Source organism: Mus musculus, chromosome 2, assembly GCF_000001635.26.
Source record: "Mus musculus strain C57BL/6J chromosome 2, GRCm38.p6 C57BL/6J".
Taxonomy (NCBI): domain Eukaryota; kingdom Metazoa; phylum Chordata; class Mammalia; order Rodentia; family Muridae; genus Mus; species Mus musculus.
In genome coordinates, this window is record NC_000068.7 from 83,944,743 (window position 1) to 83,958,658 (window position 13,916).

The window sequence follows — 13,916 nt, forward strand, 5'->3', positions numbered from 1 at the left end:
TAACCTGGAATTGTGACTTTGGATAAGTTTTCTGTTTAGTTGTTTTTTTGTCTGGATATTTTAATCCCAGCAACAGAAACAAAACTAGAATAGGGTAAGATCTCTGACTTTAGATCTCTGACTTTCCTTGAATTTCCCAATTGAAAATTACCAGAAGAAATAAGCAGAAATGCTTCTGTGAAGTGCAAGCATTTGATGGTATCAAAATATAGTAAAATTCTCCTGGAAAATGTGGATTTCCTTCCTCCCCCCTCATTTTAATCAAGGAGAAGACTCCTATATCTTGGTAACAATACAGTCTCAATTTAGTAAACTGTCATGTAGTAAATACAATGGCCAAGTCACAGTGACTAACACCTCTCTTCCCACATGGCAATGCATTTCCACAGCTCATTCAAATGCCCAGGATTTCCTGTTCTTATCTCAGTATAATTGACTTTGATCTCTCTCCTTATTGCAATTGCATTCATAAAGACGTCTGTGTGTATTTAACTCTACCCAATGCAATTTTCTTTGACAATAGATATTATTTAGCTAAAATTGTTTAATTGTTAAATCATACCAAATTACATTTAGCAAGGATTTTTTTTCTTCTTGTTGTAACTAAGGAAAATGGAGGCTAGCAAAGGTGATTGAGTCATTCATAGAGAAAAGCTATTCCCATGAAAGAAGAAATTGAGAGATACAGTTGCAGAAATAGAGAAAGACTAAGAGTGATTACATGGTCTGGAGTAAAAATGGATTTGTTTGTGTGTATGTGAATGTGATAAACACCTATGAAATTATAAGACAAAGGATACTCTACTTTACACTTCCAGGGAATGTGGTGTCTAATCCTAAACTCTATGCTAAAAGTGATAAAACCCTAGGGGAGGGGCTCAATGAAATAAGTAGGCCCGTGGGGCCATGTCATTAGGGACTTCTTGATACCATGTTTTCATTTCTCTCCATTTTCTAGGTTGATGAAGGAAACAGCTCTTCTCCACTACAAACCACACACTGTTGGCCCAAGAATGTAGTAATGTGAGACTATTTCTGAGTGCTTGTGAGAAAACTCCCAAGACACCAAGCCAAGAATCTTGTGATGCCACTTTCTTCAAAACACAGAATGTGTTCTTGGCATGTGTTTTCTTGCTCCTCCCAGGTACAGTGGCTAGGAATGAGTTTACCTCAGGTTATCTATTACATGACTCGGTGTGAAAACATGTTTTTGCCACAGGTGGCTTGCCCACTACATGCAGCTTGTCTGCCCCAGGTGTGACTCTCTTACGTGTAGGGCTAGTCACTGTGATTGCATGCTTGACTCATGTGACCCCATTTAACCCTCAGAGAGTTTAATTTGTCTGACATGAGGGACAAAGTCGGCTATTGCATGAGACCTTAGTCTGCCTCACTCATCAGCTCCATTCTCCCAGGACTTCTCCAGAGCAGTAAACACGTGGCACTTGGAGGAGGAACCTGAAGTTGGTGATAAGAGAGAAGGAGGTGAATGAGGGCAATCCAGGGGAGGCTTTGCCTTATCTTAAACTTGTACGACATTAAAAAAAATGTCTTATTTATTTACATTCCAAATGTTGCCCCCCTTCCTGGTGCCCGCTGAAAGAATTCTTCATACCATCCACCCTCCTCTTTGCCTCTGAGAGGGCTCTCCACCCCACCCCCACCCCTCCCCACACCCCTCCCCCTCCGCCACCCCTCTTCTCTGGGGCATCAAGTTTCTACAGGAAACTTGCCTTTACCATTGAGGTCAGGCAAGGCAGTCCTCTGCTATATATGTGCTGGGGAGGCAGGGGTGGGGTGGGGTGGTGGTGGTGGCACAGACCAGCCATGTATGCTCTTTGGTTGGTGGCTTACTAAGTCTCTGGGGGCTCCCAGGGGGTTAGTTGATACCCTTGGTCTTCCTATGTGGTTGTAGTCCTCTTCAGCTCTTTCATTCCTTCTCCTAACTCTTCCATAGTGGTCCCTGACTTCAGTCTAATGGTTGGCTTTAAGTATCTGCATCTGTCTCAGTCAGCTACTGATAGAGCCTCTCAGGGGACAGCCAAGATAGGCTCCTGTCTGCAAGCACAACATGGTATCCGTAATAGTGTCAAGGGTTTGGTGCCTGTGCATGGGATGATCCAAAGTTGGGCCGGCCACTGGATGGCCTTTTCTTCAGTCTGTGCTCCATTTTTGTCCCTGTATTTCTTTTAGATGGGAACAACTCTGGGTCAAAAATTTGAAGGTAGGTTAGTGACCCCATTCCTCCACTGGGGTCCCTGTCTATCTACTGGAGGTGGTTTCTTTAGGTTCCATCTCTCCACTGTTGGGCATTTCAACTAAGGTCATCTCCATTGAGTCCTGGGAGCCTCTTACTTCCAAGGTCTCTGGGACTTTCTAGAGGTCCCTCCTACCTCCCACAACCCTTAGCTGCATATTTCCATTCCTGACCCTCTGGGTTTCTCTTCTGTCTTCCCCCATACCTAATCTTACCCCCTCTACCCTCTCCCTCTCCTCTGTCATCCTGATCCCTCCCTCCCTTTGCCTCCCATGATTATAAGGAGGAACACAAACATTGAAACCATAGCTATTAGATTGCTTGCTGTATTAGTCAGGGTTCTCTAGAGTCACAGAACTTATGGATAGTCTCTAGATAATAAAGGAATTTATTGATGACTTACAGTCGGCAGCTCAATTCCCAACAATCGTTCAGTCACAGCTGTGAATGGAAGTCCAAGGATCTAGCAGTTACTCAGTCTCACGCAGCAAGCAGGCGAAGGAGCAGGAGCAAGAGCTCGAGCTAGACTCCCTTCTTCCAATGTCCTTATATTGTCTCCAGCAGAAGGTGGAGCCCAGATTAAAGGTGTGTTCCACCACACCTTTAATCCCAGATGAAAGGCGTAGCCCAGATTAAGGGTGTGTTCCTTAAACTCGGAGATTCAATCTTCTGGAATCCATAGCCACTATGGCTCAAGATCTTCAAACCAAGATCCAGATAAGGATCTCCAAGCCTCCAGATAAGGGTCACTGGTGAGCCTTCCAATTCCGGATTGTAGTTCATTCCAAATATTGTCAAGTTGACAACCAGGAATAGCCACTACAATCCACCCCTTGTCAACTTGACACAAATAATATCTCATGTTCACATGAAACAATAACAAGGTTGTAAATACGCCTAACATGATATAACTATCCCTCGTACAATCGCAAACGCATTAGTAAATTTACAATGGGCATTCATATTACTTTATAATCCTCGTTTCTGCAACTGGTTACGTGGCCTTAATTGGTATTTATAACTACCTTCCTCTACTACCCATTCTGTATTTCCTTCACCTTCAGCCAGCACCTCAGCAGGTCTTGGCTCTTTTCCTGGAGGATTGACCCATACCTTCATTCCTGATGGGTCTGCGTCCTTTGTCATCCTGCTTGGATTAGGCTGTTGTAGTTTCCCATTGACTTTAATCACAGGACATGGTAGTACTAAGAGACGCCCTAAGGGATCTCCTACACTCCAGACATAATCTTGCTTACCACCATTGTGAAGAGGTAATCCAATTTCCCCATGGTAATCTGGATCTATCACCCCTCCTAACACTGTTATTCCTTTTTTAGCCTGTTGGTTTAAGGGCATTAGAAGCCCAAAATGACCAGGGGGAAGTCTGAGCTTCCAGTTCAATGAAATGTTTGTTGTAGCTCCTGGTAGGAGCACTCCCCTCTCTGGAGCCAAAACTTCTAAGCCAGCAGAACCTAGAGTTATGGGGACAGGAAGCAAAAATTTTCCTAGAGGGTCACTAGGAGTGATAGTAAGTGGAACTATTCCGTTTTCCACCCCTTGATTCCTGGACCCATGAATCCTGGCTATGGGTGAAACTGTACCATATATCGAGCGCTGATTCAAAGCATATACTGCCTTCTGAAGAACTCTGCCCCAGCCTTCCAAGCTGTTACCACCTAATTGGCGCTGTAACTGCGTCTTCAAAAGGCCATTCCATCTTTCTATCAGCCCAGCTGCTTCAGGATGATGGGGAATGTGGTAAGACCAGTGAATTCCATGATCGTGAGCCCACTGTCGTACTTCTCTGGCTGTGAAATGAGTTCCTTGGTCAGAAGCAATACTGTGTGGAATACCATGACGATAGATGAGGCATTCTGTCAGTCCGTGAATGGTGGTTTTAGCAGAGGCATTACGTGCAGGAAAGGCAAATCCATAACCAGAATAAGTATCTACTCCAGTAAGAACAAAACGCTGTCCTTTCCACGAAGGAAGTGGTCCAATGTAGTCAACCTGCCACCAGGTTGCTGGCTGGTCACCTCGAGGAATGGTGCCATATCTGGGGCTCAGTGTTGGTTTCTGCTGTTGGCAGATCTGGCAATCAGCAGCAGCAGTAGCCAGGTCAGCTTTGGTGAGTGGAAGCCCGTGTTGCTGAGCCCAAGCATAACCTCCATCTCGACCACCATGACCACTTTGTTCATGTGCCCATTGAGCAATGACAGGGATGGCTGGGGAGAGAGGCTGACTGTCCACAGAACGGGTCATCTTATCCACTTGATTATTGAACTCCTCCTCGGCTGAAGTCACCTTTTGGTGAGCATTTACATGGGACACAAATATCTTCACATCCTTTGCCCATTTGGAGAGATCTATCCACATACTTCTTCCCCAGATGTCTTTCTCACCAATTTTCCAATTGTGATCTTTCCAAGTCCCTGACCATCCAGCCAATCCATTGGCTACAGCCCATGAGTCAGTGAATAATCGTACATCTGGCCACTTCTTCTTACAAACAAACTGTAATACCATGTGTACTGCCCGAAGTTCTGCCCACTGTGAAGATTTCCCTTCACCTGTGTCTTTCAAGGTTGTCCCAGAAAGGGGTTGTAATGCTGCAGCTGTCCACTTCTGGGTGGTGCCTGCATAACGTGCAGAGCCATCAGTAAACCAGGCTCTAGTCTTCTCCTCTTCGGTCAGTTGATCATAGGGAACACCCCATGAGGCTATAGGTGCATGCTTGGCAGCAGATGGCATTGTAACAGGAGTAGAAACCATAGGCATTTGAGCAACTTCTTCATGTAACTTGCTTGTGCCTTCAGGACCTGCTCTGGCCCGATCACGTATATACCACTTCCATTTGATAATAGACTGCTGCTGTGCACGTCCCACTTTATGACTTGCAGGGTCTGATAGTACCCAGCTCATGATGGGTAGTTCAGGTCGCATAGTGACTTGGTGTCCTATTGTCAGACGTTCAGTTTCCACTAAGGCCCAATAGCAGGCCAAGAGCTGTTTTTCAAAGGGAGAATAGTTGTCTGCAGATGATGGTAGAGCTTTGCTCCAAAATCCCAAAGGCCTTTTCTGTGATTCACCTACAGGGGCCTGCCAGAGGCTCCAAACAGCATCTCTATCAGCCACAGACACCTCAAGTACCATCGGATCTGCTGGGTCATATGGTCCAAGTGGTAGAGCAGCCTGCACAGCAGCCTGGACCTGTTGAAGGGCCTTCTCCTGTTCCAGGCCCCACACAAAGCTAGCAGCTTTCCGAGTCACTTGGTAAATAGGCCTAAGTAACACACCCAAGTGAGGGATGTGTTGTCTCCAGAATCCAAATAGACCCACTAAACGTTGTGCTTCTTTCTTGGTTGTAGGAGGGGCCAGGTGCAATAACTTATCTTTCACCTTAGAAGGAATATCTCTGCATGCCCCACACCACTGGACTCCTAAGAATTTCACTGAGGTAGATGGTCCTTGAATTTTGGTTGGATTTATTTCCCATCCTCTGATACGCATATGTGTTACCAATGAGTCCAAAGTGGTTGCTACTTCCTGCTCACTTGGTCCAATCAGCATAATGTCATCAATATAGTGCACCAATGTGATATTTTGTGGAAGATCCAAACGATCAAGATCCCTTCTAACTAAATTATGACACAGGGCAGGAGAGTTAATATATCCTTGAGGCAAAACTGTGAAGGTATACTGTTGGCCTTGCCAACTGAAAGCAAATTGCTTCTGGTGGTCCTTATGGACAGGTACTGAGAAGAAGGCATTTGCCAGATCAATAGCCGCATACCAGGTGCCAGGAGATGTGTTAATTTGCTCAAGTAAGGAAACTACATCTGGTACAGCAGCTGCAATTGGAGTTACTACCTGATTTAGTTTTCGGTAATCAACTGTCATTCTCCATGATCCATCTGTTTTCTGCACTGGCCAGATAGGAGAGTTAAATGGAGATGTGGTGGGAACCACCACCCCTGCATCTTTCAAGTCCTTGATAGTGGCAGTAATTTCTGCAATTCCTCCAGGAATACGATACTGTTTTTGATTCACTATTTTCTTTGGCAGAGGCAACTCTAAAGGCTTCCATTTGGCCTTTCCAACCATAATAGCCCTCACTCTACAGTTCAGGGAACCAATATGAGAATTCTGCCAATTTCTGAGTATATCTATCCCAATTATACATTCTGGAACTGGGGAAATCACCACAGGATGTGTCCGGGGACCTACTGGACCTACCGTGAGTCGGACATCAGTCAAAACTCCATTAATCACCTGCCCTCCATAAGCCCCTACTTTAACTGGAGGGCCACAATGTTTCTTGGGATCCCCTGGGATCAGTGTCAACTCAGAACCAGTATCCAGCAGACCCCGAAAAGTCTGATTATTTCCTTTTCCCCAGTGTACAGTTACCCTTGTAAAAGGCCGTAGGTCCCTCTGGGGAAGAACTGGAGAAAGGGTAACAGCAAAACCTTTGAGTGTCTTATCAAGATCCTTCCTCAGCGGAACCTGGCCACCCCTTCATTCAAGGGGTTCTGGATCTGCAAACTGTCTCAAGTCTGGAAATTGATTCACTGGCCGAGATTGCTGTTTACCACGATCTAATGTAGCCTTTCTTTCATTTGGCTGTTTACCACGATCTAATGTAGCCTTTCTTTCATTTGTTTGAGAATTTTTCTGCTTATACAGATCAAACAAATATGCAGTAGGCTTCCTATGTATTTCATTCCTGGAAACACCATGATTGGTTAGCCAGTACCAAAGGTCCAACCGAGTCATGCCATTATAAATTTCACCTCTCCTGTGCTGACCATTACTGGGTATGTTATTATAAACATTCTTTTGTCTACACTGTCCATTATAATAACTAGAATCACCTTGTCTCGGGCAATTCAATGCTGCCACCTGGCCCTTGTTACCTCGGAATCCAACTAAACCCAGTGAATTTAATTCATCTAATTGAGCAGAAGCATCTCCAATGCTAAGATCTGGCACAAGGAAAAGGGAAAGAACAAAACCCTTCAAATGTGCTGGTGCCCCTCTCACCAATTTGCGTCTTATAGAGCTGGTGAAAGGCATATCTTCTGGACCTTCCCTTTGTGGACAATTATGCTTTACACAATATATCCACTCTAGCATTGCAATTTCCCTAAGTCTTAAAATCCCTTCATCAACACTAAGCCATGGAATATCAGGCATCTCCAAGTCATTTCCAGTAGGCCATCTTTTGATAAACACCTCAGCCAACCATTCAAACAAACTTTTGACACCTTTTTTAACTATGCGAGCTTCCGTATTAAACCTAGAATCTCTACTCAGAGGACCCATGTCAATAAACTCAGCCTGCTCTAGTTTTATGTTCCTTCCACCCTTATCCCACACCCTTAAAATCCATTCCCACACATATTCACCAGGTTTCTGCTTGAATGAATTAGCAAACTCATTAAGCTCCTTAGTAGTGTAGCGAATTTCCTCATGGACTACACTTTCTACCTCCCCTCTAGGAGCCTGTTTTGCTTTGAGTCTGGTTACAGGTCTAGAAGAAACTATTGGTGGGCCGTGAGCAGACTCTGCAAAATTAATTTCCTCATGTGGGGAAGGCATTATTTCAAGAGGTGGGGCTGAGGGTACTACTTCCTCAGGTGGGGCAAACCCTTGAGAATCTGAGGATTCAAAATTCTCAGCTTCAACATGGTCTTCCCACACATCCCCATCCCATGTTGTAGGATCCCATTCTTTGCCAATTAGAGCCCTTACTTTAACTGTCGACACACTCTGAGGCTGAGACTTGAATTTTCGCTGTAGTTCAGCCAACCTTACAATGAGAGTTTCTGTTTGATTTTCTGCAACTTGAGCTCTATTGCTACAAGAGAGAAGATTCTCCTCAAGGACACACTTAGCAACTTTTAGATCGTTTACTTGTGTCTGGAGCCTTTCGATTTTATCACACAACTCCTTCCTTTCATTCATCATTTTTTCCACAGATACTAAGAGCAGCCAGCCAGTAAAATCATTTTTCGATTTTTTCCCCATCTTGTAGAAAGCTTTGTGCACTGAATCACCTAATTCATTAAGAAAATCAAGGGCATTAGCTTCTTTAAGTTCGGAATATAGTTTCAACCATGGGTCTTCAAAATTCTCTGAGCTCCCAGGAGGGAGAGAATCTGGAGAGGTTTCAATAGTTGAAAGTGCTGGTGGATCAACAAGCCAATTCCAGAATTTTAAAAGATTCATCCTTGTACTTCTGTTACTCTAGAACCACTCCTGGTACCAACTTCTGTATTAGTCAGGGTTCTCTAGAGTCACAGAACTTATGGATAGTCTCTAGATAATAAAGGAATTTATTGATGACTTACAGTCGGCAGCTCAATTCCCAACAATCGTTCAGTCACAGCTGTGAATGGAAGTCCAAGGATCTAGCAGTTACTCAGTCTCACGCAGCAAGCAGGCGAAGGAGCAGGAGCAAGAGCTCGAGCTAGACTCCCTTCTTCCAATGTCCTTATATTGTCTCCAGCAGAAGGTGGAGCCCAGATTAAAGGTGTGTTCCACCACACCTTTAATCCCAGATGAAAGGCGTAGCCCAGATTAAGGGTGTGTTCCTTAAACTCGGAGATTCAATCTTCTGGAATCCATAGCCACTATGGCTCAAGATCTTCAAACCAAGATCCAGATAAGGATCTCCAAGCCTCCAGATAAGGGTCACTGGTGAGCCTTCCAATTCCGGATTGTAGTTCATTCCAAATATTGTCAAGTTGACAACCAGGAATAGCCACTACACTTGCATTCTTTTTCTTTTGGACTACCTTCTGGAATCTATTAGGGTACATGCTCTTTAACTATAAAAGTGAATAAATGAAGAGAGAATCACAGCCACAATGAATCTTGTTAGAGATACAGATGATCAGGGTAATTTGTACACAGGTATCTAAGACTGAAGCAGTTCAGAAGTTTCCAGATTTGTTATTTTCAAGGAGAACGTATGTATTAGTAGAACAGAGGATGTGTGAAAAGTATTGAGTGAATTTTTTAAAAGATAGTTTCAGAGCTTGTTAAATCACTAATAGAGACAGAAATGTAAGAAACAAATCTCTCAAGAAGGTCTTGGATGCATCTATTTTGGTGATCGTTGGGTCGTAGTTCCAGCCCAGTAGCAGTGTGACTGACAAAGTTCACATGAGCCTTGTCAGGGCCTTATTTTATGTGTGGCCATGTGTCCCTTGTCTCCTGTTTGCCTCGCTGGGCTGTTAATGCAAGGCTGAGATACTGCTCATAGGACCATTCTAACTTCTTTGGAATGAAGTTAGTAGCAAGGAAGTAGAACTTTCAGTACTAATTTGGGGCATAAGGTTGGGGATTTTAATATCCCACTCCTGACTGTTCTGAAGATGGCCTTGCTGCATGGAGCACCAGCTCTGCTTGACGCCAAAAATAATATCCAATAAGTGTGCTCTCAATTTTTCCCGAGTTCCCTTCTTCTCCTCCGTCCTCTTTTCTCCAGAGACTTTTCATACACATACACCTCCCCCTAAAATATTGCCATTGCAGTTTATTCTAGATTCTTATCCAGAGAACTGGGCTTAGAGGGAAACAGACTATGTCAACAACAAAAATACATTAATTAGATAGAATGTTGTTGAGAGATACAAAATGGAATTACAGTTTACCACGCTACAGCAGTCTCTGAACACTATGGAGATGTTCAAGATGTGTTTATCAATGGTAACAGAAAGCATGATGCAGTCCTCTGATGAGAACGACAGGACTGAAAAGAAAAAGGTAAGTCCTCAACCCACTTGTGGGAAGCAAATAAAACAATTAAGTAGTTGCTGTAGGATATAGACATGAAAATAAAACACAGATAAATTAATTGACACGTACGTTTGAAGAATGAATGACAGACTTCCGGTATGATGGCGGCGCGGTGGAGCTTTAGGTAATTACGGAACTCTGAAGACTTGGGATAGACTAGGAGCCAGAGTGGGGGCGGCGGGTTGCTAGGTCGCGTGGAGAGGGCAGGGACTTGCGAGGGGCGCTTGCCCGGTGGGTCTTGCTTTTCTCACGTGGCTGCGCCGTCTCCACCGACGGCCTGCGAGGTGTGGTGTGAGCCGGCTGGGCCTAGCGCCAGCGGCGGGGCGTGCGTGTCTGGGCCTTGGTCTGGGTTGTCATGGGTGAACATCTCTCCTGGGAGCTCCCTGGGTCGCTTCCCCAGTCGGAATACTGGAATATTTGGAATGAACTACAATCCAGAATTGGAAGGCTCACCAGTGACCCTTATCTGGAGGCTTGGTGATAGAAGTTTCTGATCTGGATCTTGGTATGGAGATCTTGAGTCATAGTGGCTATGGATTCAGAAGATTAAATCTCCGAGTTTAAGGAACACACCTTTAATCTGGGCTACACCTTTCATCTGGGATTAAAGGTGTGGTGGAACACACCTTTAATCTGGGCTACACCTTCTGCTGGGGACAATATAAGGACATTGGAAGAAGGGAGTTGAGCTCAACTTGATCCTTCGCCTGCTTGCTGTGTGAGACTGAGTAACTGCTAGATCCTTGGACTTCCATTCACAGCTGCGACTGAACCATTGTTGGGAATTGGGCTGCCGACTGTGACGTGTAGAGACAGAAAAAACTGTCGAGGAACTCAGACCATTGAATGAACCTGAAGAATCTGGTTGGGGCAGCTGACAATAGAAAATGAAAAGTAGTGTGGCACACATGAAGCAGTCCTCTGGTCACAACAGAAGGGAGACCCACAGTTCATACTGCCGGAGCTCCTCCCCAGAAGACAGATACACAGAGCAAGAGCGGTTCCCCCGGGATAGAGATTACTCTGATTACAGCCGGTCAGACTATGAGCGATCTAGAAGAGGATACTCTTACGATGACAGCATGGAATCACGAAGTAGGGACCGAGAAAAACGCAGAGAAAGAGAGAGAGATGCAGATCATCGGAAACGGCCCTGGAAATCGCCATCCCCCGACAGGAGTCCAGCCCGAGGCATAAGGCAGAGTTCTCCTCAGGAAGAACCGACATGGAAGAAGAAGAAGGATGAGCTGGACCCGCTGCTCACCCGCACTGGGGGAGCGTATATCCCTCCTGCGAAGCTCAGGATGATGCAGGAGCAGATCACAGATAAAAGCAGCTTAGCATATCAGAGGATGAGCTGGGAGGCTCTGAAGAAATCCATTAATGGTCTCATCAACAAGGTCAACATCTCTAATATAAGCATTATTATCCAAGAGCTCCTTCAAGAGAACATTGTCAGAGGGAGAGGATTGCTGTCCAGATCTGTTCTGCAAGCCCAGAGTGCGTCTCCAATCTTCACTCACGTTTATGCAGCTTTGGTGGCAATAATCAACTCAAAATTCCCACAGATTGGAGAATTGATCCTCAAGAGACTAATTCTTAATTTTCGGAAAGGCTATCGAAGGAACGATAAGCAACTTTGCCTGACTGCTTCAAAATTTGTGGCACATCTTATTAACCAAAATGTGGCACATGAGGTTCTGTGCCTGGAGATGCTCACTTTGCTCCTGGAGAGACCAACAGATGACAGTGTTGAAGTAGCTATCGGCTTCCTCAAAGAGTGTGGTCTCAAATTAGCCCAGGTGTCACCAAGGGGAATTAATGCAATCTTTGAACGCCTTCGAAACATCCTACACGAGTCTGAGATCGACAAAAGAGTTCAGTACATGATTGAAGTGATGTTTGCTGTACGGAAGGATGGATTCAAGGACCACCCTGTTATTCTTGAAGGACTTGATTTAGTGGAAGAGGACGATCAGTTTACACATATGCTCCCCTTAGAGGATGACTACAATCCAGAAGATGTTCTTAATGTTTTCAAGATGGATCCTAATTTTATGGAGAATGAAGAGAAGTACAAGGCTATTAAAAAAGAAATCCTTGATGAAGGAGACAGTGATTCAAACACAGACCAAGGAGCTGGAAGTAGTGAAGATGAGGAGGAGGAAGAGGAGGAGGAGGAAGAAGAGGAGGAGGAAGGAGAAGACGAGGAAGGAGGGCAAAAAGTAACTATTCATGACAAAACAGAAATCAACCTCGTCTCATTTCGCCGTACAATCTATCTTGCCATTCAGTCAAGTTTAGATTTTGAAGAATGTGCACACAAGTTGCTGAAAATGGAGTTTGCAGAGAGCCAAACAAAAGAACTCTGCAACATGATACTTGATTGCTGTGCCCAACAAAGGACCTATGAAAATTTTTTTGGCTTGTTAGCTGGGCGGTTTTGTATGCTGGAAAAGGAATACATGGAATCATTTGAAAGTATATTCAAGGAACAGTACGACACCATCCATCGCTTAGAGACAAACAAATTGAGAAATGTTGCTAAGGTGTTTGCTCACCTTTTATACACAGATTCACTTCCATGGAGTGTTCTCGAATGTATAAAACTGAGTGAAGAGACCACGACATCGTCTAGTCGAATTTTTGTCAAGATCTTCTTCCAGGAACTGTGTGAATACATGGGTCTTCCTAAACTGAATGCGAGGTTAAAGGATGAAACTCTCCAGCCATTCTTTGAAGGTCTGTTACCCAGAGACAACCCACGCAATACTCGGTTTGCCATCAACTTCTTCACTTCCATAGGTCTCGGAGGATTGACGGATGAACTGCGAGAACATCTGAAAAATACGCCCAAGGTCATCGTAGCCCAGAAACCAGAAGCTGAACAAAAGAAAACAGCCCTGACATCTTCATCTTCAGAGTCTTCCTCGGCGTCTGATTCCTCTGACTCAGATTCTGACAGCAGCGAAAGCAGCTCAGAGTCCTCTAGTGAAGCGAGCGACTCCTCCTCCTCCTCCAGCACTCAGAGCTCTACCTCAGCTAAAGGTACAAGAAAGAAGAGACAAGGGAAGGCCAGAGGCGAAGAAGTTGATAAGTTAGCCAGGGGCCACCAGGCACTTGAGCGGAGGCAAGGAGGCAGGGAGGACCAAAGGCACCAGGAAGGGAGGACTGAGAGAGCAAGGTCTGAAAGACACAGAGCTCAGAACTCACGAGATGCAGACTGGAGAGATTCCCTAGCAAAGCACATAGATGACAGAAGCCATGAGAATAGTCACAGCAGAGTTGGCAATGGCCGAGAACAAGGCTCACACAGAGAGCCAGAAGACAGGCATGGCGAACCAAAGAAGAAGCAGAGAGAGAAGAGATTCTTTCTCTGAAAATGAGAAGCAAAGAAGCCGAAATCAGGACAGTGATAATGTTAGAAGAAAAGATCGTTCCAAGTCAAGGGAGAGGAGTAGAAGGCATTCTGGTCACAAGGGAGACGACGCCAGGTGTCAGAACGGTGCAGAGAGACGCTGGGAAAAGCCTAGCAGACGCCCTGAACAGTCTAGAGAGTCAAAGAGAAGTCAGGACCGGAGGAGAGAAAAGTCTCCAACAACACAGAAATAATCCTAATGACAACTGAACATGTCTTACACTTAATTTAGTTCAGTGTCTTTTTTACATTGATGAATTTTATAGAGAACTCTTGTATAAAGTACCTGTTTGTAAATTTTGAAGATGTTTTCTTTTTGACATGTTTTATAATTGATATATCTCAAGGTTCTTTGTGTAAAATCATAAAGAAAAGGGATTCAACAAAAGGGTAAGTCTTATGTTTTGTGAATAAAAGGAACAAATGTTCATTGAA

General features: G+C 44.6%; 1 pseudogene; it reads left to right on the forward strand.

The window, feature by feature from the left end:
* Gm13698 (predicted gene 13698) lies at positions 10,863-13,916 on the forward strand (annotated as a pseudogene).